General features: G+C 41.0%; 1 protein-coding gene and 1 long non-coding RNA gene across 4 annotated transcripts in view; one reads left to right on the top strand and one right to left on the bottom strand.

Annotated features, from left to right (window-relative positions):
- Positions 1–22,382, top strand: part of CACNB4 (calcium voltage-gated channel auxiliary subunit beta 4) — a 272,128-nt gene that overhangs the window by 102,801 nt on the left and 146,945 nt on the right. The gene's annotated exons all lie outside the window — the stretch shown is intronic.
- On the bottom strand, positions 8,107–20,427 carry LOC129057835 (uncharacterized). The gene is made up of 3 exons (XR_008522607.2): positions 20,321–20,427; positions 17,579–17,676; positions 8,107–8,322 (listed from the first exon to the last, which is right to left on the bottom strand). It is a non-coding gene; the product is annotated as an uncharacterized LOC129057835 (long non-coding RNA).

Raw genomic sequence — 22,382 nt, 5'->3', positions numbered from 1 at the left:
TGGCTTTGTGGTTTATTGTTATGGTCTGGGAGGGTTTTTGAGGTACATTTTTATTTTTGTCATATAAAGTACCCAAAACACTCCTGGTGTGTGTCTAAGGGATAGCCTTGTGGGGGGCGGGCAGTTACTTTGGCATTTATGCTTGCAACCTTTTTGGCACTTATATTTGCCAACTGAGTAGGCCAGTAATAATTTGGAATATGTCTTGTTGAGTATAAACTTCTGAGAGATGTAAAAACTAAAGTTTCTGCAAATTTATTTCCTTGTTTGATCAGCATCAAACTGGACCTCAAGTTCAAATTTATTTTCTGTTTTCACTTGGGCACAAAAATTATTGCAAGAATTGACAAGGCAGCTAGACATGGTGGCTCACACCTGTAATCTCAGTACTTTGGGAGGCTGAGGCAGAAGGATCACTTGAGGCCAGGAGTTCAAGACCAGCATGGGCAAGACTGTCTCTAAAAAAAAAAAGAAAGAAAAGAAAAATGCATTTGCAAGGCTAATAGAAATCAGGAGGCTAAAAGGAAAACCTTGCCTAAATGATATATCTCCTAGATGTAGGTGGGGCAGGCAGTCATATTTGCTTAAGGAGCCTATGAGACAGCCTGTAGAAAAGGGACGGGTGCCTCTAATCCCGGCTCCTCGGGAAGCTGAGGCACGAGAATCGCTTGAACCCAGGAGGTGGAGGTTGCAGTGAGCCAAGATTGCACCACTGCACTCCAGCCTGGGTGACAGAGTGAGACTGTGCCTCAAAAAAAAGGGGGACCCTTTTGGCTGGGTATGGTGGCTCACGCCTGTAATCTCAGCACTTTGGGAGGCCAAGGCAGGCAGATCACTTGAGGCCAGGAGTTTGAGACCAGCCCAGCAACATGCTGAAACCCTGTCTCTACTGAAAATACAAAATTAGCTGGGTGTGGTAGTGCATGCCTTTAATCCCAGCTACTTGGAAGGCTGAGGCAGGAGAATCGCTTTGTAAGCCATGATCATGCCACTGCACTCCAGCCTGGGCAACAGAGTGAGACTGTGTCTGAAAAAAAAAAAAGAAAAGGGACCCTTTTTTCCTGGATTCCAGACAGGAAGATTTAATCCTCGGTGGTGTTTTTTTTTTAAGAAACAGGGTCTTTCTCTGTTACTTAGGCTGGAGTGTAGTGATTCCAGCATAGCTCACTGCAGCCTCAAACTCCTGGGCTAAAGCAATTCTCCTGCCTCAGCCTTCCAAGTAGCTGAAACTACAGGCACATACCACCATACTCGGCTAATTTTTAAATTTTTTGTAGAGATGGGGTCTTGCCATGTTATCCAGGCTGGTCTCAAACTCCTGGTCTCAAGCAATCCTCCTGCCTTGACCTCCCAAAGTGCTGGGATTACAGGCGTGAGCCACTGTGCCTGGCCACTTTTTCAACTTTAAAAGTGGTCCCCGGCTGGGCACAGTGGCTCACGCCTGTAATCCCAGCACTTTGGGAGGCCGAGGTGGGCGGATCACAAGGTCAGGAGTTCGAGACCAGCCTGACCAACATGGTGAAACCCCGTCTCTACTAAAAATACAAAAATTAGCCCGGCGTGGTGGCACACACTTGTAATCCCAGCTACTCGGGAGGCTGAGGCAGGAGAATCACTTGAACCTGGGAGGCAGAGGTTGCAGTGAGCCAAGATTGTGCCACTGCGCTCCAGCCTGGGCGACAGAGCGAGACTCCGTCTCAAAAAAAAAAAAAATGTGGTCCCCAACCTATGCCTCCTTGTTCAGAGAAGTAGTCTCTGGCATTATCCTGTTTTTCTGGTTCCTTACCTGGCCCCTCTTGTAATTTGTGTGCCTCATCTGGCCTACGAATTCTCACTGCTGTGTGTTTCATCCTTGCTTTGGCACTTTGGCCTGTGTACCTTCTTGTCCAATTCCACTTTCATTGGCTACCATGAATATCATTTCTCCTGGGCCCCAGGCTCCTATTTCCTGTCCCTGAAAGTAGGTCTGGGCTTCTTGGGTCAAACAAAAATGGTATCTATGAATTACTTTGTTCAAGGAGTGTTTCTAGATATAGTTAGTGATCAAAAATGTGCTTCCAAACAAGGAGGAAAGCTTGTGGGTAAAAGCCTTGATAGTAAAAAAGATGTTTAAAAAAAAAAAAAAAAGGCTTACTCTCTCTGACTCTGACCTTATTCAGGATGTTTTCTTGTCCCTTCTTCCCACACCTACCAAAAAAGACACCAGAGCTGAGAACCTTGTGAGATCCACTCAGTTTCAGTCCTTTTCGTGGGTGTGAGGAAGACAATAATTACCAGATTTGGAAGCTGATGAAGGTGTCATTTTGACAGTCCTGAGAACTTAAATGTTCTGTTTGCATTGCTTGCAGAACTATTTGCAATTTAGGAAGCGGAATATTTCCAAAGCATCTTTAGTGACATGGCTTAACCTTGACTTTGGAGGAGTAAGAGTCAGTCAAAGGATGTGAGATACTCAGCTTACATTGGCTAAGTGCTCATAGCATCAACTTTCTCTAGGGGTGACTGAATGGGTCCCAGTTGGAATGAGGTGAGAAATGGGACTAAGCATTGCTTCCTGATTGCAGTGGTGGCTAGCTTGTAGCTTTCCCAGAAACTTAAATTTGCTCTGTTCCCCCGGGTGCTGGTTTGCATTCACACATCTCAGCAACTGTCATAATGACACATGCAACAGCCATGCTGTTACAGAAAAAGCTAGAACTTTGTGTTGGTATGTAAAAGCCCTCCAGCGTAGGTATACACTTAGTTGTTCCTTCCAGTGGTTATCATACTTCTTTTCTCGCCATAGTTCCATGCTAACAACATCCCAAAGCTATAGTTGCTCTTGCATTTCATTCTTAATTCTTGTAAGATAAACTAATACTACAGGGAGTAAATGTGCACCATTTATTAATTAAAATCCCCAGGACATGGGATAAACTGAAGGAAATCGTGCTTTTTGAAAAGTAGGCGTAGCTTGCCGTGCTGCATAGTCTTGTACCCATACATAACTCTAGCTGGCACTTTTTGGGCGCCAGGCTGCATGCATCTCCTTGGCCCACTGTAGACTTCAGCTGCAGCTGCGGTGGACAGTGCTTATGCATCCAGCCTGTTTGCCTTCTTTCTTCTGCCTCAGGGTTCTCCCTTGAAGGAGTTTACTCCATCCAGGCCTGTCTCCAAATAGAGGAAACTTAATGCCCTCTCCACCAATGGTGAAGGGGGGTCGAGGATTAAGTACTCTAGCTCATTGTCCTTCAGGGGGGCCATTCTGAGGAGCATTTTACTCTCGCTTAGAAGTTCTCAGTGGAACTGAGTCCCAGTTACCTCTCTGCAATCAGAAATCAGTTATGTATTCTTCATTGACTTTTCCTCCTTCCTGGATTCGCTCTTTTGTTTCCCTCATTCCTGCTTCCTAAGATCCCCTCCGAAAGTTGTTATCTTAGGTTCTGCTTTGAGGGAGGCCAAATTGAGACAATCGCCATTACAGAATGATAAATACATCACTAGAAGCATCTCTTTTAGCATCTCCTTTTGACTCCCTGTAGAGAAAGATAGTTTTTCACGATTTTTTTAAAAAATGGAAGCCAGAAAAATAGACAGATGAAGAAAAAGATTGTTTCTTATTGTCATGTTAAGAAAAAGAAGACATTCAGAAGCCCTGCGTTCCTATGGTTATGCTTTAGAAAGCAAGAAGCACATTCTTCACACCCCATTTTTCAGTTTTTGGCATGTCATTTAGCCCATTTTCAGAATTCGTCACCTAATGGCTACTCCCAGTTCAGAACCACATGTGGAAAAGTAGAAGAAGAGACAATGAAAAGTCATCTGGTTCAATGCTCCATCTTCAGGTGAGAGGAGGACTCAGGTTAGAGAACAACATGTAAAGAGATCCACAGTGAGCTTAGCAGAACTGTGCAGACCAGCTTCTGGGAAAACTGGTTCTTCAGGATGGGTTCCCGAATTTGGATTTTGGATTAAGTGTTATTGATTAATATGAACTAAATTGGATCTCCAAAATGGAACTACTATACTCAGAGTCCTAAGGCTAGTCTGGAGCCAAACTCTGAGTTAGAAGGTAATGAGCCACTCACCTCCAGTGTTCAGAGTCCAAGCCTTCTCTCTAAAGAGAGTTCATCACTGCTAGCTTGATGGGAGCATGCTAGAGAGAATCTGAGCTTTATCAGGAGCAGGCTCCTCTGAGATATTTTCGAATGTAACCGAAGGTCTAAGATAAATAGGACTTAGACATGAAATTTTTGTTGAAAGAAATTTAGTATAATTTGTATTCCGTATGTAACACATTGCAAATTTGTTCCTGCTGGGTAATTCCATTTTATATAGCTACACAATTCACCATCTCCCAATCAGAAGACAACATCTTAAAATGACCTTTTGAACAGATATTAGCAAGATTTTCAATGGGCTTCTCTGTCATCTTATTAAACTAATTTTTGAATATTCTCTCATTCCTTGGGAGAGTCTCTGCCTACAGACATCTCTTTCTTTCCAAGGTAATTAACTGACTGCTTCCTTGTCCTGTTTGCTCACTCAGTTGAAATTCTGGCTTCTGGTCAGAGTTGTGCCCATGGTGTATTAGAATCAGAAGGTAAAAGGGATCAGAATGTGTTCACTGATGATGAGATTAATCCCAGAATTTGTAGAACTCTTTGTTAAAAGATGGGGGGACACTTTCTATGTCACCGGCACTATGGTAATTGTTAAGGAAGCAACAGTGCACAAGACCCAGTCTCTGTTCCTCCTGGAGCTCACATTGTTGCCTGAGTGAGGAGCGCACACCGTGGGAACTTCTGTGATGTAGTGGCACCTGAGAGACCCCACAGCAGGGTTGTGTAATCTCTAACTGGAGAGGGTTGTGCTTTTGGTAGGGAAGTGAGGAGATGTGTGGGCTGACTTTTGAATGACCAGTAGGAGAAAGTTATGCACAGGGAATTAGGTGGTGAAACAGTTTTTGAGAAGCAAGGTTCAATGTGCTCAGAAGCCTAGGATAAGAAGTGCAAGAATTTGATACAATGTGATATGGCTGGAGGATGTGTGAGGAAATTATGTCAAGAGATGAGGCTGGGCACACCAGAAGTGGCTTGTACTTTTTTCCTGAAAGAATTCAAATTTTATCTTAAAGAAAGGGAGGTGTCATGGATGTTGTGTCAACAGAGTCATCTGATTGGACTTGTAGAACATTTTGGTATTCAAATGGAAAGATATATGGGACTTGAGAGGTGGGCACAGTTGGTTGCAGGAAGACTGGTAAGGAGGCTGTGGCAGGGAACAAATTGGGAGAGCCTCAACTGTAGAGACTGAAAAAAGAGGAGAGGTTCAAAAGGTGTTAGGGTTAGGGGGAATACCAACAGAACATAAAGTCAGTGGAGAGGGGGAAGGGAAGCGTCAAGGATGATTCCTAGATTTCCAAATTGGACAACTGGATGGGTAGTCACTCTGTTTTAGAATATAAGGACTAGATTTTCAAAGGAGATGGAGGTGAGTTCACTGTTAGACATGTTGAGTCTGATATATGTGGACCATGGGACGTCTGAGGAGAGGTATCTGGTAGGCAGTTGAATATGTGGTTCTAGAACTTCAGACCTATATTTGAACTGGATGTATTTATTTATGAATCATCAGAAGATGGAACGTAGTTGAAGCTAAGGGAGAGGAGGTGAAACTGCAATTTGAGAGGTGGCCAGAGGGTGAAGAACCCATGAAGGAAATCAAGAAAGAATGACCCGAGAAGTAGAAGAGAAACCATGGAGAGCCATACCATAGAAACCAAGGAGCAGGAGAGTTTCCAATGGGAGAAAGGTCAATAGTGTCAGGGGTCACATAAGATGAGCTTCTATTAGAAATTGCAACAAAGAGGTCACCGGCGACCTTGGCAAATACAGTTTGAGTCAGAGATAGACATAAAGGCCAGATTATTGAAACATGAATAATGGAGAAGAAATGAAGACAGAGCATAGAAGCACTGTTTGGATGTTGGCTATGAAGGACAGATAGAAGTAAGTTGATAGCTGGAAGAGGCAAGGCCAGGAAAGCATTGTTATTCTTTGAAGTGTTGGTGTTTTAAGGCTAACAGCTCAAAGAGAGGTGTGGGTTGAAGTTATAGTCAAGAGAGCACATGGAACCAGATTCATACTGAGGCCAGAGAAATTGGGATTCCAAACACAGGTGAGAAGATCAATCTTAGAACAAGAAGGGAAACTTCTTCCACCGAAATGGAATGAAAAGAGGTATTTGTGGGGTGGAACAGGATATTGAGGAATTATCAGTTGCTCTATTCACCTCTGCTAATGGTAAAAGAAGAGAGATGAGGTAGGAGTCTTGAGGTGATTGGTGAAGACTTTTGTGGATTGAGGGAAAAAACTCATAATAGATATGGAAGGGGTGCTGGGAAGTTGCTGTCAACCACATGTTTATACCTCCCTCTTCCCAGTTCATAGGTTGAAATCTTAATGCCCAAAGTGATGGTAGTGGGAGGCAGGGCCTTTGGGAGGTGATTGGGCCAGGAGGGTGGAGCCCCCATGATGGGATTAGTGTCCTTATAGAAGAAGAGGAGAAACCAGAGCCTCCTCTCTCTACCACTCAAGGATATGGCAGGCAGGTGGCCTTCTGCAAACCAGGAACTGGGCCCTCCCCAGACCCCGACTCTACTACCTTGGTCTTGGACTTCTCAGCCTCCAAAATTCAGAGAAATAAATATTTGTTGTTTAAGCCACCCAGTGCTTGATTTTTTTTATAGCAGCTCGAGCTAACTAAAACAGCAGTATTGAGAGACTAGTAGAGGACCAAGGTTATGAGGCTGCACTGCATAATTTTATTATATATATTTATTATTTGATTACTCACTCTCATGTAGGGTAGGGAAGGTTTTTAGAATCCACCAGGATGTGGGTGAAGTAAGCACAGGAAAGGCAGATGTATTAGGTAAAATTGGAGGGATTTAGGGCCTAGAGAGCTCAGTGGGTCCAGAATGTAAGTGAATATGAATGAGAGAAATTTAGAGGGATTAGTAGTGGAAGTCATGTCCTTGGGTAGGGAGACTGGTTTGTCTAACCCTTTGCCGCAACCGTTGTCCACTTTGAGTTTTCTTTAGAAAAAAAAATACAGTAGCAGTAATTTACAGCTAATCACTTGTAACAGCTTCCCATTAGGATTTTAATTTACTTTGATTTCTAGATCATTTTAACAATGTGTTTTCATCTTAAGCTTCAGATCTTAAAAAAAGTATTTCTGTTGGTGATAAATTACTTGGTAAGAAAATGGGAGTATAAAAATTATTTAATGGAATCATTTTCAAAAGGAAAGTTACAGTTTCTAATGAATACATGTAGAGATTTTTCAGGCAAATTCATGCAGATGCATAAATCCTCAAGAATGAACACCAGAAAATGATACATGGTGATGGAGATATTGTCATTGGAAATGGAAATATACAAAGGGAAGACATTTAAATTGGTGGGTCGCATCGAAACTGTGATTCATTCTTCCTATGCCTAGGTTACTAAGTTATCTGAGTTAGCAGCAATTGTAATGACTCTAAATTTAGAAAAATAAAATAAAATGAAGAGGGGGAAAGTGCTGGCATGGCAATTTACAGTGTCACACAGCTAATGCTGAGATGTGAATGTGTGACCTTGTGATTACACTTTTGGATATATGTGCTGTTTTGCTAATTCCAGTCACCAAGTTTGGTACACTTGTTAACGCTTTTTTCTTTGACTTAATTCAAAACATCAACAAAGTGCCTTTCTTTTGGATCCATCATCCCATTTATTACTCTCAGGAATGTCCAGTCTTTTCTGTCCTGAGGCTTTTTTGAGGATGATGTCTGCGGTAGAGACCATCCAAAGGCAGGCAAAATAGCTCATGGAGAGAGAGAAACAGAATGGAACAGAGTATTCTCTGAACTCAACCAAGCCCAGAGATTGTAGTGCTGCCCCACACTGAGCTACGGGAGTATACTGTAAAGAATACCATTGCCATATTGAGACTTAATTTTTGAAGTTCAGGTAGCCTATCCATCATTGTCAATTAATTTGTACCAAGAGCTCAAGGTGGTTGGTGTGGTAGTGCTGATATGTTGCAGAGGTTATCTGCAGAGCAAATACAATAATTCATTTGGATTCATACTTTACTTAATTTTGAAAATCCATCCCTTACTTTTCTTGTTGGAAAATTGGAATGAGTTTCCACTAATGGATTTGTTGAGGAATTCAGTTTCCTCTTTGCATTTGACCCAACAGCATATTGGTTGTCAGCACTTGGTGTTCTTCCATCTCTTCCTTCCAGAAGGGTCTCTTTATGGTGGTAGGAGATGACCACTTTGAGCACCTGAGAGGGAAAGAGACAATCTCTGAAGCAAGTCCTGCTGAACTTCTTATACCGATGATTTGTAATAATTCAATGTGTGACTCCCCCCAACCCCAGTAAGGGATTAGTCTGGAGGTAGCATTCAGTCCAAGCAATGTTAGGAGAATCAGACTGGGCCAGGCTGCTCTTAGGCTAGCATATCCCCGTCAGATGGCACTGTACCAGAGTCTGATATGAAGGGAACTTTTCTTTCTAATACCAGGCCTTTGTTTTTCTCTATATATTTTTTCTTCATTAGAATGTTAACTAACCTAGCTCTGAAAGTGAGTCAAGGGTACTTCCTAAGCCCAGGTTATATGAGGTTGATGAGTATGCTAAATATGACCCCAATATCGATAGCTATAGATGATTCTAGTACGGTGCTTAATAATATGGAGTGGAATAACTGATGACTTAGAGATGGGAGTGGGATTGGGAGTGGGTTGAATGGTTAGCTGAGATTTCACATCTTGTTAAACCTCATCGTAAATCAGTAAATAATATGAACATTTATCGCTGACCCATAAAATACAGACAGAGGCTCTCCTTGAGTTGGAAGGAGCCATTTGGCAAATTCAAACCAGATGCTTATTCTATCTATTGTATAAATATTTCCGCCAGGTGCTGGGTATATAAGTAAAAGGCATATCAGTGTTTAGATTACTCTCTTTTCTTATGAAACAAGAGCATTCTTAGAAATGAGACTAACAGCAATGGGCACTGTTGTGCCACCTTGTGAAAGTAGATCACACAAGGCAAATGAGTGCCTTATTGGATGTAAGGTCAGTACCATGGAACAAGATGATAGTTTAGCGAATAATGCTCTTCTTCATATGCCTAAGGGAGTGCATGTAGTAGCTTTTTCATCCACCAGATATGATACCTAACTAGGGTAGTCTTAGCTCAGTCATCTCATTCATTTGCCTAATAGAATGACTTTGGAATTTTTAGAAAATGTAGATACTAGAACTTTTACTGAGCTTGAGTTTCTGGAGTGTAAATGGATTTTTTAAAAGCTCCACAGGTGATTCAGATTTTCTGCCGTTGTTGAGAGCCATTACCTTAGGTGCCAATGTCATAAGACTTTCCAAAAAGAGATTAGAGACATGAACACCACCGTCTCTGTTATTTAGATGTGGATGGACATTCCTCACTCAGAGACAGTAGGTTAAATATACTTATGAAAAAATGTAGCATTATATATATTCACATTCTTGTTCATTGGCAAAAAAAAAAAAGAAAAAGAAAATTAAGGCAGCGGTGGATTTCTACTATTGGCATATCAAATTAACAGATTAAAAAATTAGACCCTTAGGTCCCTGTTTGTTGTATTGTTGGTGATAAAGCTGAGAGTTGGTACTTCACATTGAGCTAATAGGTATGTAAATTGGCAGAGTTTTTCTGTACAGTCTTTGGCAATGTGATCAAGAGGCTTAGAAGCATTCATATACTTTGACCCAAGAATATATGGGAATCTAGCCCAAGAAAATAATCTGAATTGCAGACTAATAGAATTCCAGCATTATTTATATGAGCAAAACAATGAGAACTGCATACTACATCTATATGGTGCAATAGTTTGTAATTGTAATGAATTATGTTTGTGAGGAGTTTTTAGTCATGTGGGGAACACTTATGTTGATATTGCTAAGAGAATGCAAAAGTTTACATATAGTATATTCTAGATGTAAAACAAATGCCTACAAAGATAGAAAAAGACCAAAGTATTAACAGTAATGATATTTTTGTAGTAAGACTACAAATTTTAATTCTCGTCTTTGTACTCTTTTGAATTTTCCAAGTTTTCTGCAATACCACTTTTTAAAAAACATATTTTACTTTTATAATCAGCAAAAAAATACACTCATGGGAAATGCTTTAAAGGCAAATATTTTGTGGAAGAATTGGCTGTGGAAGATCTCATAAATTGGGGAATCGATCTCTGAAGGGAAGAGATTTGAGGAAAAATTTCAGTAGACCAGAAAAATGCTTAAGTTGTTTTCCAGCATTAGAAGAAACAGGAAGCTGGATCATAAGCATGTGTTTTGAGGAAAGTATAATGAGTGGCTGAAATATGAAATATGAGAAGAATGTTGTAGAGATGGCAGGAGGCAAGTTGATGCTGGGTGGATATAATACAAAATATATTTCATTCTCTTCTTTTATGTCTTCAGAGTTGTGTAATGTTAGGAAACTTTCCTAACCCTTTGGATCTTCATGATTTGTTTATGTTCATCGAGTATATGGTTAAATGAAGTAAACACAACCATCAAAGGGTGAATGTGAAAGGAAGTGGATGACTCTACCGGTTCTGAAATGACTTTCTTCTTCTAGGCCTTTTGTTCTTCTCCCCAAACTTTTAGAAGTTGATAGGCTTGGTTGGGGATAGGATAATGATTCCCAAAGTTGCTGTGTCGGTTAATATGTTAGTATTCTAGAAGATATCTCTTTCAAAAGTGAACCTGTATTAGTTGAGGCTCACAGGCCGTCTGTCTGACATTGTCTTTTTTAGTCAATACTTTGATGGAAAGCTCTAAAGTTACCTGGTTGAGAAAAGCTCGTAATTTCTCATTAAGTTAGGTAAATCTGATCATTTACTGACAATAGCCCTTTTCCTAAAGCCTACTAAGAGCCATGAAATGTATTTATGAATTTCCCCTGGGTTTTTGGAATGGACTATTTGTGTTTGTTAGTATCTCTTTCGTTGCATGTCAACATTTCCAAAGCATGTTAAAACAGTTGCTCCATGTTCAAGCAATTCGTAGGTTTTTTTTTTCTTTTTTATTAAGGAACATGGTTCATACAGTCAAAAAGGCATATAGGATACAAATCCATTTTTTAATTAACATGACCCTAATATCAAAACCTAACCAAGACAATACAAGAAATTACAAACTAATATTCATAATTATAGTCAAATATCCTAAGTAAAGTATATAAAGTATATGAAAATATTTTATAAATATAATCTACTATACTAGGCACAGTGGCTCATGCCTGTAATCCCAGCACTTTGGGAGGCCAAGGTGGGAGGATTACTTGAGCCCAGGAGTTCAGGACCAGCCTAGGTAACATATTGAGACCTCATCTCCACAAAAAAATTAAAACATTAGCTGGCAGTGGTGGCACATGCCTGTAGTCCCAACTATTTAGGAGGCTGGGTGGGAGGACTACTTGAGCCAAGGAAATTGAGGCTACAGTGAGCCGTGATCATGCCACTGTACTCCACCCTAGACAACAAAGTGAGAGCTTATCTCAAAACAAGTAATAATAATAAATCAATTATTTTTTATTTTATTTTATTATCATACTTTAAGTTTTAGGGTACATGTGCTCAATGTGCAGGTTAGTTACATATGTATACGTGTGCCATGCTGGTGTGCCGCACCCATTAACTTGTCATTTAGCATTAGGTATATCTCCTAAAATTATCCCTCCCCGCTCCCCCAACCCCACAACAGTCCCCAGAGTGTGATGTTCCCCTTCCTGTGTCCATGTGTTCTCATTGTTCATTTCCCACCTATGAGTGAGAGTATGTGGTGTTTGGTTTTTTGTTCTTGTGATAGTTTACTGAGAATGATGATTTCCAATTTCATCCATGTCGCTACAGAGGACATGAACTCATCATTTTTTATGGCTGCATAGTATTCCATGGTGTATATGTGCCACATTTTCTTAATCCAGTCTATCATTGTTGGACATTTGGGTTGGTTCCAAGTCTTTGCTATTGTGAATAGTGCCACAATAAACATATGTGTGCATGTGTCTTTATAGCAGCATGATTTATAGTCCTTTGGGTATATACCCAGTAACGGGATGGCTGGGTCAAATGGTATTTCTAGTTCTAGGTCCCTGAGGAATCGCCACACTGACTTCCACAATGGTTGAACTAGTTTACAATCCCACCAACAGTGTAAAAGTGTTCCTATTTCTCCACATCCTCTCCAGCACCTGTTGTTTCCTGACTTTTTAATGATTGCCATTCTAACTGGTGTGAGATGGTATCTCATTGTGGTTTTGATTTGCATTTCTCTGATGGCCAGTGATGGTGAGCATTTTTTCATGTGTTTTTTGGCTGCATAAATGTCTTCTTTTGAGAAGTGTGTTCATGTCCTTTGCCCACTTTTTGATGGGGTTGTTTGTTTTTTTCTTGTAAATTTGTTGGAGTTCATTGTAGATTCTGGATATTAGCCCTTTGTCAGATGAGTAGGTTGCGAAAATTTTCTCCCATTGTGTAGGTTGCCTGTTCACTCTGATGGTAGTTTCTTTTGCTGTGCAGAAGCTCTTTAGTTTAATGAGATCCCATTTGTCAATTTTGGCTTTTGTTGTCATTGCTTTTGGTGTTTTAGACATGAAGTCCTTGCCCATGCCTATGTCCTGAATGGTAATGCCTAGGTTTTCTTCTAGGGTTTTTATGGTTTTAGGTCTAATGTTTAAGTCTTTAATCCATCTTGAATTGATTTTTGTATAAGGTGTAAGGAAGGGATCCAGTTTCAGCTTTCTCCATATGGCTAGCCAGTTTTCCCGGCACCATTTATTAAATAGGGAATCCTTTCCCCATTGCTTGTTTTTCTCAGGTTTGTCAAAGATCAGATAGTTGTAGATATGTGGCATTATTTCTGAGGGCTCTGTTCTGTTCCATTGATCTATATCTCTGTTTTGGTACCAGTACCATGCTGTTTCGGTTACTGTAGCCTTGTAGTATAGTTTGAAGTCAGGTAGCGTGATGCCTCCAGCTTTGTTCTTTTGGCTTAGGATTGACTTGGCGATGCGGGCTCTTTTTTGGTTCCATATGAACTTTCAAGTAGTTTTTTCCAATTCTGTGAAGAAAGTCATTGGTAGCTTGATGGGGATGGCATTGAATCTGTAAATTACCTTGGGCAGTATGGCCATTTTCACGATATTGATTCTTCCTACCCATGAGCATAGAATGTTCTTCCATTTGTTTGTATCCTCTTTTATTTCCTTGAGCAGTGGTTTGTAGTTCTCCTTGAAGAGGTCCTTCACATCCCTTGTAAGTTGGATTCCTAGGTATTTTATTCTCTTTGAAGCAATTGTGAATGGGAGTTCACTCATGATTTGGCTCTCTGTTTGTCTGTTATTGGTGTATAAGAATGCTTGTGATTTTTGTACATTGATTTTGTATCCTGAGACTTTGCTGAAGTTGCTTATCAGCTTAAGGAGATTTGGGGCTGAGACAATGGGGTTTTCTAGATGTACAATCATGTCATCTGCAAACAGGGACAATTTGACTTCCTCTTTTCCTAATTGAATACCCTTTATTTCCTTCTCTTGCCTAATTGCCCTGGCCAAAACTTCCAACACTATGTTGAATAGAAGTGGTGAGAGAGGGCATCCCTGTCTTGTGCCAGTTTTCAAAGGGAATGCTTCCAGTTTTTGCCCATTCAGTATGATATTGGCTGTGGGTTTGTCATAGATAGCTCTTATTATTTTGAGATACGTCCCATCAATACCTAATTTATTGAGAGTTTTTAGCATGAAGGGTTGTTGAACTTTGTCAAAGGCCTTTTCTGCATCTATTGAGATAATCATGTGGTTTTTGTCTTTGGTTCTGTTTATATGCTGGATTACATTTATTGATTTGCGTATATTGAACCAGCCTTGCATCCCAGGGATGAAGCCCACTTGATCATGGTGGATAAGCTTTTTGATGTGCTGCTGGATTTGGTTTGCCAGTATTTTATTGAGGATTTTTGCATCAATGTTCATCAAGGATATTGGTCTAAAATTCTCTTTTTGGTTGTGTCTCTGCCCGGCTTTGGTATCAGGATGATGCTAGCCTCATAAAATGAGTTAGTGAGGATTCCCTCTTTTTCTGTTGATTGGAATAGTTTCAGAAGGAATGGTACCAGTTCCTCCTTGTACCTCTGGTAGAATTCGGCTGTGAACCCATCTGGTCCTGGACTTTTTTTGGTTGGTAAGCTATTGATTATTGCCACAATTTCAGATCCTGTTATTGGTCTATTCAGAGATTCAACTTCTTCCTGGTTTAGTCTTGGGAGGGTGTATGTGTTGAGGAATTTATCCATTTCTTCTAGATTTTCTAGTTTATTTGCATAGAAGTATTTGTAGTATTCTCTGATGGTAGTTTGTATTTCTGTGGGATCGGTGGTGATATCCCCTTTATCATTTTTTATTGCATCTATTTGATTCTTCTCTCTTTTTTTCTTTATTAATCTTGCTAGCGGTCTATCAATTTTGTTGATCCTTTCAAAAAACCAGCTCCTGGATTCATTAATTTTTTGAAGGGTTTTTTGTGTCTCTATTTCCTTCAGTTCTGCTCTGATTTTAGTTATTTCTTGCCTTCTGCTAGCTTTTGAATGTGTTTGCTCTTGCTTTTCTAGTTCTTTTAATTGTGATGTTAGGGTGTCAATTTTGGATCTTTCCTGCTTTCTCTTGTGGGCATTTAGTGCTATAAATTTCCCTCTACACACTGCTTTGAATGTGTCCCAGAGATTCTGGTATGTTGTGTCTTGGTTCTCGTTGGTTTCAAAGAACATCTTTATTTCTGCCTTCATTTCGTTATGTACCCAGTAGTCATTCAGGAGCAGGTTGTTCAGTTTCCATGTAGTTGAGCGGTTTTGAGTGAGATTCTTAATCCTGAGTTCTAGCTTGATTGCACTGTGATCTGAGAGATAGTTTGTTATAATTTCTGTTCTTTTACATTTATTGAGGAGAGCTTTACTTCCAAGTATGTGGTCAATTTTGGAATAGGTGTGGTGTGGTGCTGAAAAAAATGTATATTCTGTTGATTTGGGGTGGAGAGTTCTGTAGATGTCTATTAGGTCCGCTTGGTGCAGAGCTGAATTCAATTCCTGGGTATCCTTGTTAATTTTCTGTCTCGTTGATCTGTCTAATGTTGACAGTGGGGTGTTAAAGTCTCCCATTATTATAGTGTGGGAGTCTAAGTCTCTTTGTAGGTCTCTAAGGACTTGCTTTATGAATCTGGGTGCTCCTGTATTGGGTGCATATATATTTAGAATAGTTAGCTCTTCTTGTTGAATTGATCCCTTTACCATTATGTAATGGCCTTCTTTGTCTCTTTTGATCTTTGTTGGTTTAAAGTCTGTTTTATTGGAGACTAGGATTGCAACCCCTGCCTTTTTTTGTTTTCCATTTTCTTGGTAGATCTTCCTCCATCCTTTTATTTTGAGCCTATGTGTGTCTCTGCACGTGAGATGGGTTTCCTGAATACAGCACACTGATGGGTCTTGAGTCTTTATCCAATTTGCCAGTCTGTGTCTTTTAATTGGAGCATTTAGTCCATTTACATTTAACGGTTATATTGTTATGTGTGAATTTGATCCTGTTATTATGATGTTAGCTGGTTATTTTGCTCGTTAGTTGATGCAGTTTCTTCCTACCCTTGATGGTCTTTACAATTTGGCATGATTTTGCAGTGGCTGGTACCGGTTGTTCCTTTCCATGTTTAGTGCTTCCTTCAGGAGCTCTTTTAGGGCAGGCCCCCACTCTCTTCTGGCTTGTAGAGTTTCTGCCGAGAGATCCGCTGTTAGTCTGATGGGCTTCCCTTTGTGGGTAACCCGACCTTTCTCTCTGGCTGCCCTTAACATTTTTTCCTTCATTTCAACTTTGGTGAGCTGACAATTATGTGTCTTGGAGTTGCTCTTCTCGAGGAGTATCTTTGTGGCATTCTCTGTATTTCCTGAATCTGAATGTTGGCCTGCCTTGCTAGATTGGGGAAGTTCTCCTGGATAATATCCTGCAGAGTGTTTTCCAACTTGGTTCCATTCTCCCCGTCACTTTCAGGTACACCAGTCAGACGTAGATTTGGTCTTTTCACATAGTCCCATATTTCTTGGAGGCTTTGTTCGTTTCTTTTTATTCTTTTTTCTCTAAACTTCCCTTCTCGCTTCATTTCATTCATTTCATCTTCCATCACTGATACCCTTTCTTCCAGTTGATCGCATCACTGCTGAGGCTTCTGCATTCTTCACGTAGTTCTCGAGCCTTAACTTTCAGCTCCATCAGCTCCTTTAAGCACTTCTCTGTATTGGTTATTCTAGTTATACATTCTTCTAAATTTTTTTCAAAGTTTTCAACTTCTTTGCCTTTGGTTTGAATTTCCTCCTGTAGCTCGGACTAGTTTGATCATCTGAAGCCTTCTTCTCTCAACTCGTCAAAGTCATTCTCCGTCCAGCTTTGTTCCGTTGCTGGTGAGGAGCTGCGTTCCTTTGGAGTTGGAGAGGCGTTCTGCTTTTTGGAGTTTCCAGTTTTTCTGCTCTGTTTTTTCCCCATCTTTGTGGTTTTATCTACTTTTGGTCTTGATGATGGTGATGTACAGATGGGTTTTTGGTGTGGATGTCCTTTCTGTTTGTTAGTTTTCCTTCTAACAGACAGGACCCTCAGCTGCAGGTCTGTTGGAGTTTGCTAGAGGTCCACTGCAGACTCTGTTTGCCTGGGTACCAGCAGCGGTGGCTGCAGAACAGCGGATTTTCTTGAACCGCGAATGCTGCTGTCTGATCGTTCCTCTGGAAGTTTTGTCTCAGAGGAGTACCCGGCCGTGTGAGGTGTCAGTCTGCCCCTACTGGGGAGTGCCTCCCAGTTTGGCTGCTCGGGGGTCAGGGGTCAGGGACCCATTTGAGGAGGCAGTCTGCCCGTTCTCAGATCTCCAGCTGCGTGCTGGGAGAACCACTGCTCTCTTCAAAGCTGTCAGACAGGGACATTTAAGTCTGCAGAGGTTACTGCTGTCTTTTTGTTTTTCTGTGCCCTGCCCCCAGAGGTGGAGCCTACAGAGGCAGGCAGGCCTCTTCGAGCTGTGTTGGGCTCCACCCATTTCGAGCTTCCCGGCTGCTTTGTTTACCTAAGCAAGCCTGGGCAATGGTGGGCGCCCCTTCCCCAGCCTCGCTGCTGCCTTGCAGTTTGATCTCAGACTGCTGTGCTAGCTGTCAGTGAGACTCCGTGGGCGTAGGACCCTCTGAGCCAGGTGCAGGATATAATCTCCTGGTGCGCCGTTTTTTAAGCCCATCGGAAAAGCGCAGTATTGGGTTGGGAGTGACCCGATTTTCCAGGTGCCGTCTGTCACCCCTTTCTTTGACTAGGAAAGGGAACTCCCTGACCCCTTGCACTTTCTGAGGGAGGCAATGCCTCGCCGTGTGTCGCCTCGCGCATGGTGCGCTGCACCCACTGTCCTGCGCCCACTGTCTGGCACTCCCTAGTGAGATGAACCCGGTACCTCAGATGGAAATGCAGAAATTACCTGTCTTCTGCGTCACTCACGCTGGGAGCTGTAGACCGGAGCTGTTCCTATTCGGCCATCTTGACTCCACCAATTATCCAGTTCGTAGATTTAAATGGCTGGTTAGGGGAGCCCAATAAATGCAGGGAGCGTTATGATTCGATAGAGATTCTGGTCTGACTAGTTATTACTTTACTATCTTGTGGTATTGCACATTTATTTAAAGCTAATTTGATATTAAAAGAGTAACTTGAGCTATTGGAAATAATTTTTTTAAAACTAATGTTTTTGAAAATTGTGATACTATTGCCTTTCTTAGTTTGAAAGAGAATGGATTTCTGAGGTACACAAGACCAGAGGGTCAGGTAGTATTTATAACTTACTCTCCCACGCAAAGTTCGGAAATCCAGTGACTGTAGGGGTGCCGTGAGATACGTGGCTGCGAAAGATTTATTTGGATCTTGCTATTTTAAATTTTTCAATCTATCTTAAAAATTTGAGAGTTCATTTTCTGTTATGAAGAAAAATGCATTACTAAATAACTTGCAAAGCTCTGTGTGTGTGTGTGTGTGTGTGTGACCAAAGTTTGTGGCTTTTTTATACTTTTGGACTTACGAGGCATACCTATAAATATAAGAGGTCCTTGATTTTTTTTTACATTCTCCTCTACTTTCTATCAGTACCAATGTAAATTATTTTTATTATTTGGCTCCAAATTTATACTGTTTTCTATGTAGATGAATGTTATTTTCCTTAAATATTTGATGCAAGAATCACTTCTGAGAATTGACATTTAGATCAAGTAATTCAGTTTGTTTCCATTTGTGCCTCTTGGGGAAAGGCTTTGGACTTAGTGCTCTAACTAATTTTCCATTCAGTACTGCAGAGGAAATGACCAATCAGACAGAACTAAGAGAAATTATATCAAAAATCCAAATCTTCTTGAGGAATTACTTATGGACTTGGCTAAAAGGTGGCGGATATTTTTCTCTTTGTAGTGATCTACTTAAGCTCAAAAACTCAATAGAGTTGAAGATTTTTCTTTGAATTCATTTGGGCTTTGAAAAAGCTGTGTAAAATTGGCAATTTATCTGTGTATGTGTTTTTAGCTCACAAACATTTTGTTTTGGCCCATAGTCTTTGGTTTCAGAAAGTAAGCAGGCTAACATGTGCATAGCACTGTTCTGTTTTTAATGGGGATGCTGGGTTTAGGTGGAGATTTGCAGTCACTGACTACCATCCTGGGCTTGTCAGCATTTCATGAAAGGAGAATTAGAAGAAACAATATAACCTAGTGAGGTCTTTTTTCTGAGTCCAGTTCTTACTTTCTGTATGTATTTTTCTGGTTGTCTTTATTCCTATTCTACTGACCTCAATATTTTTACTTTTGCAGCTGGAATTAGTCAGGTTGAGCCGCTGCAACAAGAGACCCCTAAATAAAGTTGCCTCAATAAGATGGAAATGCCCTTCTCTTTCACCTAACAATGCAGAAGCTTCTTTATCCTATTAACTTTTCTTCCCTAAGGTGAGGTCCTCATCTGTATGCTGGAAGTTGTTTCATCAGTACCACATCCAAAGGAATGGGAAGGCAGTCAGTATCTTTTTTTTTTTTTTTTTTTTGAGAAGGAGTCTCGCTCTGTCATCCAGGCTGGAGTGCAGTGGTGCAATCTCACCTCACTGCAAGCTCCGCCTCCGGCTTCAGGCCATTCTCCTGCCTCAGCCTCCCGAGTAGCTGGGACTACAGGCGTCAGCCACCACGCCCAGCTAATTTTTTTGTATTTTTAGTAGAGACAGGGTTTCACTGTGTTAGCCAGGATGGTCTCAATCTCCTGACCTCATGATCTGCCCACCTTGGCCTCCCAAAGTGCTGGAATTACAGGTGTGAGCCACTGTGCCCGGCTGGCAGTCAGTATCTTTTTAAGGGTGTAGTGTGTAAGTTGGACACATGACTTTCACTCCTATTGTATTGGCAAGAACACAGTCACATCTAGTTGCAAGGGAGGCTGTGAGGTGTAGTTTCTAGTTGAAGAACCTTGCTAAATTTTAGCCTTGCTAAAATTGAAGGTGGAATGGCTTAATGCTAAATGGGGGAAATGGAGAAAGAATACTGGAGCTTTTAGTCATCTCTGCCACCTAGAATAATAGAGAGGTCAAAGTTCAGCAGTGTGCACCCAAACCTCCGTTTTCTTCATACCTGACACCATGTTGCAGAAACTGAAAGCTTGCAACCTGAGGGCTAAGACTAATCCATTGCTTGAGATAATTCTATCCATGTCTAGCAGTACTTTAAAAGCTTTAGATCTGCTTGCAGGAGAGATCTAGAATGAGTGTCGCTACTCTAAGCTCAGTATTTTAGAGTCAGCTAGATTTTTGTTGTTGAGGTTCTAGCACGCTTGGTGCCTGGTGCTTGAGACATGTGGTTCATTCAGTGAATGCTCTACTGTGAAGATTATCTATATTATACCAGCTTAGTTGGCTTTTTGCAATGTAGTTATTAAACTTTAACTATTTTTAAGTTGTAATAGGCACTGCATCAAAGAGGGGTATATCAACAAGATGAGTAAAACATAGTTCCTGCCTTTAAGGGATACATGCTCTGGCACACTTTTTCAAAGGTAAATAAGTGTTTCTCCAAAAATATGTTCTGAGGAAAATACCCCAGGAACTTATTGCTACCATCTATCCATTATCTACCAATATCCCCTCTTCCCAAAGATTCCACCCAAGAAGAGCCCCTACCACCGACAGGAGTTCCACTCAGACCTGAATTCCTGACATCAGTTTGCATTTTGTATTTGTTTTCTAAATCTGCAGCGGCTCTGAAATTGACCTCCCAGATTCCTTGGCTCATTGACTTACTTTAAGGCCTCAAATATCTACTAGACTAGGCTGCATGCATTATGATGGAGGCAACGACATCAAGGCTCACAGTGTGAGTTTTGTTTTCATGTTTGCTGCTCAGTTCCTGTAACCAATATTTGTTGAGGATCTTCTATGGAATGAAGCATGTGGGGTGTGAAGCTGAGTAAGACATGGTTCTTGCTCTTGAGCTGTTCATCTTGTAATGAAAGAATTACACTATTATGTGATTCGCCCACTGGTAGAGGTGTGGGAGATAGAGTGTTATGGAAGTATAGGAGAAGGACTGGCTAATGTCTGAGGGGGTTGGAGAAGTTAGTGACATTTACATTTCACCTTAAAGAAGGAATGAGTTCACCAAATAGAAGCAGTCAGGGGTAGGGGACAGAGTGAAGGTGGCCTCCCTGACAGAGGGGACATCTTGTGCAAAGGGCGAAGTGTGAAAGATCATGGGTTCTTGTCCTGAACACTAAAAAACCAAGAACCAAAACCAAAAACTCCATCAACGCACTATACATGATGTTTCCCTTGAAATAAAGACTCGTTAAAACAACTCTATGTCACACCTAGATTATTTAGTTCGTAAGAATCTGAATCTGAACAGGACCATTGTGTCCCAATCAGGACATGAAGACAGTTTGGTAAGGACCCTTTAGGGATGCTCATGTTTTGGGTTTTCTTAGCTCTAAAAAATACCCATATTTCACTTTGTGAGCTCTTTTGCCAGTCACTGTACTGTTTTGTCAACCAAAGTGCAAAGGTAGCCAAGGAGCTCAGGGCCATCATTAACTATTCACGTATTTGTGGAAAGCCTATGTGCTAGGCAGTGGGGATATAATGGTGTGTAAAAAGATATCCTGGTCTGTCTTCCCACAGAACTAACATGTAAAAGACAGCTATTAATTCACCAATTGCACTAATGCAAACTAATGGGGGTAGATTGAGAGGAGGTGTGGGGTTCTAGGCGAGGGGCTCAGAAGCAACAAAGCACAGTGGTGGGAAGGGGTGTGATGTGTCCAAGAAGGCCAACTTGGAGAGAGTGAAGGGGAAAGGCGTGCAAAATGAGGGCTGTGAGAAGAGAAGTGTTGGGGCCACACTACACGCTAGACCTTCTTAAGGATTTGGGGTTTTCGATGGGAAGCCACTGAAAGATTTTGAAATAGAGCTGACTGATTTTTGTTTAGAGGAAATATTAGGTGCTAATCAAGCATTTATGGATGCTTATTATTAATCGTGTTATCAAATCAAAGAGAAGAACTCCTGGGAGGCAAAAACATAAATTGTTACCTAAAAGCAGTAACAAAATAGAAAATAAAGTTTTACTAATTTTACGTTGAACAGTTTTGTTTACTCTTTATAGCAAATCTGGAATCATGGAACTGAAGGAGTCCCACCTTTTAGGGAGGTGGTTTGCGCAAGGCTGAGTAGTAAGTTGGTGGCTGATTCATTTCTGCCCTGCTCCATGAGTGACACTGTTCCTTTCCTTCCCCCTTTCCTGCCTCCCACTCCTGCTGAAGCTTTGCAGATAAGGAATCAAATTACTCTCTGGCTCTCATCAGAGCTTCTCAAAATGTGAGAGCTTTGATTGCAACCATCTCCTTGGTTCAATTTCTGTCTTCAGGATCTTCAGTGTTGCTGCCACGCCATCCCTGTCTGTCCCCAGGGAGATGCCATCATTTCTCATTGATCTTCACATTCCAGTCTCTCCAGTAGTGTGGACCAGTCACCAATTCGAAGCTGTAATTGGTAGATTAGCACTGATGATAATATCAGCTAAACAATATATAGGCAATGGGAAGGTGACCAGCTGAACTAATCTCCTAGATTCATTTTGGAGAATAGTGGAAAGTAAAGTTGTGTAGCATTCATGAAAATTGTGGCTTTATGGAATGTATTTTCTAAGAGTTTGGCTCTTTTTTTTTTTTCAAACTGAGATTTTAGAAAGAGCTTTCTGAGTAATAAGTCA

The sequence above is a fragment of the Pongo abelii genome, chromosome 11, assembly GCF_028885655.2.
Source record: "Pongo abelii isolate AG06213 chromosome 11, NHGRI_mPonAbe1-v2.0_pri, whole genome shotgun sequence".
NCBI lineage: Eukaryota > Metazoa > Chordata > Mammalia > Primates > Hominidae > Pongo > Pongo abelii.
The sequence above is the reverse complement of the archived record's forward strand: the minus strand, read 5'-3'. Positions and strand labels throughout refer to the sequence as shown.